The sequence below is a fragment of the Bison bison genome, unplaced genomic scaffold (assembly GCF_000754665.1).
Source record: "Bison bison bison isolate TAMUID 2011002044 unplaced genomic scaffold, Bison_UMD1.0 scf7180017864487, whole genome shotgun sequence".
In the NCBI taxonomy this organism is placed as follows: Eukaryota; Metazoa; Chordata; class Mammalia; order Artiodactyla; family Bovidae; genus Bison; species Bison bison.
The window spans coordinates 11,266,715-11,270,254 of NW_011495047.1; the positions used below are offsets into that span (position 1 = coordinate 11,266,715).

Below are 3,540 nucleotides of genomic sequence, written 5' to 3' on the forward strand. Positions count from 1 at the left end.
AAACCAGGCCTGGCTGGTGACGCTGTGGGTCACATCGCTTGCCCAGTTCCTGCAGCACAAGCAGTGAATGTAGATCCTGCACCTTCAAGACAAGAGAAGCAGAATGGGAGACAAGGAGGGCCACAGAAGAGTATTTAATATCATTGGCCAGCTATTCACCTCCATGTACTCATGCTTCTACTTTGGCTCGAAAAAATTTTGCAACAAGTAGAATAATCACGTTCTGGCCTCAGCCCTGTGATAACTCATTGTGTGACTCTGGGTCAGGCATGTCCCTTCTGAACCAGTTCTCCCATATGAAAAAGGCTGATGCTAATAATATCAAGTTTACCAGGTTCTGAAGATGCAAAGAAGCAATGCCTGTGAATGGACTTTGTGAACGTCAATGCCCTGTTCAATCTAAGGGTTGAAAAGTTAGAAATCTTCATTATTTCTGGCACTTTAAAACTCTGCCCACTCACTTCTGTCTCCAAACAAAGGTGAAATCGATGTACTTCTCTATAAGTCTCTTCCTTGCTGTTTTTGTTGCTAAGTTGTGTTGGACTCTTTTGGGACCTTATGGACTGTAGCCCACCGGGCTCTCTGTCCCTGGAATTCCCCAGGTAAGAATACTGTAGTGGGTTGCCATTTCCTTCTCCAGGGGAATCTTCCTGACCCAGGGATCAAACCTGCATCTCTTGCAACCCTCTTACTAAGTGCTGCTAAAAACTCTGGGCATTGTATTTAAAAGAACGTAAAGATAAAAGGGTAGAGATAAAAGGATAGACTGGTGAGAGGGCCTCAGGACCTAAAGGAATGACCCAGCAGTGAGTTTCCAGTGTGTTTTTTTGCTGTTGTTGCCTGGTGTATTCCAGGCTGGATGCTAGAAAAACTGGCAACCAAGAAACACCAGTAGACTTAGACAAAAGTAAAGAAAGTGAAGTCGCTGAGTCGTGCCCGGCTCTTTGCGACCCCATGGACAGGAGCCTGCACCAAGCTCCTCCGTCCATGGGATTTTCCAGGCAAGAGTACTGGAGTGGGTTGCCATTTCCTTCTCCAGGGAATCTTCTTGACCCAGGGATCGAACCCAGGTCTCCCGCATTGTAGACAGACGCTTTACCGTCTGAGCCACCAGGGAAGTCAAGACAAAAGTGCCCGCCAAATTCTGCTCTCTATAACCAAGGCACCAGGAAAGGGGGCAACCCAGTGAGACATATTTTTAAATACTGGTTGCCCTACTCCATCCAAATACTATGGAAAAACCCACAGCCCTACCTTCATCCAGCAAAGCCTGGCTATAACAAGGCACCCCATTCCGCTGCTGCCAGGGTGGTATCTGAGAAGGAGTGGAAGGACTTTCCTCCCCTCTCAGAGGTAACAACTTCCCCTCTCCCCTCACCCAGGTTGTCAGTGGAAGTCTTACAGGGATCCTGGAGTTCACCACCATCAGCCTCCCCACCCTATAACACAGATCATAGAATGATCTGACAAGTATTTTAAAGCAACCATCATAAAAAATGTTTCACTGAGCAATCATGAAAGTGTTTGAAAGAAATGAAAAGATATAAAGTCTTGGTGAAAAAAAAAAAAGATATAAAGAAGAACCAAATGGGAATTTTAGACTTAAGATATAATAACTGAAATTAAAAATATAGTGGGTGGGTTCAATAACAGGATGGAGAGGTCAGATGAAAAAGTCAATAAATTTTAATATGTAACAATAGAAATTACCCAATTTGGGCACTAGAAAATAGACTGGAAAAAAAAAAAGATGCCCAGGGACCTGTGAGAACTACAGCAAAAGATCCACCATTCATGTTATCAGAGTCCTGAAGGACAGGAGAAAGAATATAGATGAAAAGCATTCAAGGAAATAATGACTGAAGATTCCCAAAATTTGGCAAAAGGCATAAACCTAGAACTTTATGAAGCTGAGAAAGTTCCAAACAGGATAAACTCAAAGAAATCCACTTGAAAACAAACATTAAACTTCAGAAAACTAAAGACAAAGAAAAATATCTGAAAACAATGAGGAAGAAATGATATCGCACCTACATGGAAAAAATAGTTTGAATTATAGTGTTTTTCATACTCCACTCCAGAAAGCTTGGAGTCTAGAAGGAAGTAGCAGAATATTCTCAAGTGCTGAAGGAAAAGAACTCTCAGCCCAGAACCCTATTCCCAGTGTAATTAATTATCCTTCAGGAATAAAGGGGAAATAAAGACATTTTCAGACAAAGGAAGACTGAGAATTAGTTGCCAGCATATCTACCCTAAAAGAAGGGAGAAATGAAGTTCTTAAAAAGAAGGAAAATGAAAAAAGAATGAATCTTGGAACATCAGAACAAAAGAAGGAACAAGCAAAAGAACAGAAATATAACTAACAAATTTTTCTTCTCTTGAGTTTCAAAAGTTGTTTAATGAAGCAAAAAACAAAGCATTACCTGATGAGTTAAAAACAGGGAAGGGTAACGGGATTTAAAAGGAAGAACTGTACAAAAAAGATATTCATGACCAAGATAAGCATGATGATGTGATCATTCACCTAGAGCCAGACATCCTGGAATGTGAAGTCAAGTGGGCCTTAGAAAGCATCACTACGAACAAAGCCAGTGGAGGTGATGGAATTCCAGTTGAGCTATTTCAAATCCTGAAAGATGATGCTGTGAAAGTGCTGCACTCAATATGCCAGCAAATTTGGAAAACTCAGCAGTGGCCACAGGACTGGAAAAGGTCAGTTTTCATTCCAATCCCAAAGAAAGGCAATGCCAAAGAATGCTCAAACTACTACACAATTGCACTCATCTCACACGCTAGTAAAGTAATGCTCAAAATTCTCCAAGCCAAGCTTCAGCAATACGTGAACCGTGAACTTCCAGGTGTTCAAGCTGGTTTTAGAAAAGGCGGCGGAACCAGAAATCAAATTGCCAGCATCCACTGGATCATCGAAAAAGCAAGAGAGTTCCAGAAAAACATCTATTTCTGCTTTATTGACTATGCCAAAGCCTTTGACTGTGTGGATCACAATAAACTGTGGAAAATTCTGAAAGAGATGGGAATACCAGACCACCTGACCTGCCTCTTGAGAAACCTATATGCAGGTCAGGAAGCAATAGTTGGAACTGGACATGGAACAACAGACTGGTTCCAAATAGGAAAAGGAGTACGTCAAGGCTGGTATATTGTCACCCTGCTTATTTGACTTATATGCAGAGTACATCATGAGAAACGCTGGAACTGGAAGAAGCGCAAGCTGAAATCAAGATTGCCAGGAGAAATATCAGTAACCTCAGATATGCAGATGACACCACCCTTATGGCAGAAAGTGAACAGGAACTAAAAAGTGAAAGTGAAAGAGGAGAGTGAAAAAGTTGGCTTAAAGCTCAACATTCAGAAAACTATGATCATGGCATCTGGTCCCATCACTTCATGAGAAATAGATGGGGAAACAGTGGAAACAGTGTCAGACTTTATTTTCTGGGGGCTCCAAAATCATTGCAGATGGTGATTGCAGCCATGAAATTAAAAGATGCTTACTCCTTGGAAGGAAAGTTATGACCA

At 41.6% G+C, this 3,540-nt stretch overlaps 1 protein-coding gene across 1 annotated transcript in view; it reads left to right on the forward strand.

Moving 5' to 3' along the window:
- LOC105005310 (kinesin-like protein KIF6) overlaps positions 1–3,540 on the forward strand; it is a gene marked incomplete at its 3' end in the record, with an annotated part of 93,640 nt that overhangs the window by 17,978 nt on the left and 72,122 nt on the right. The gene's annotated exons all lie outside the window — the stretch shown is intronic.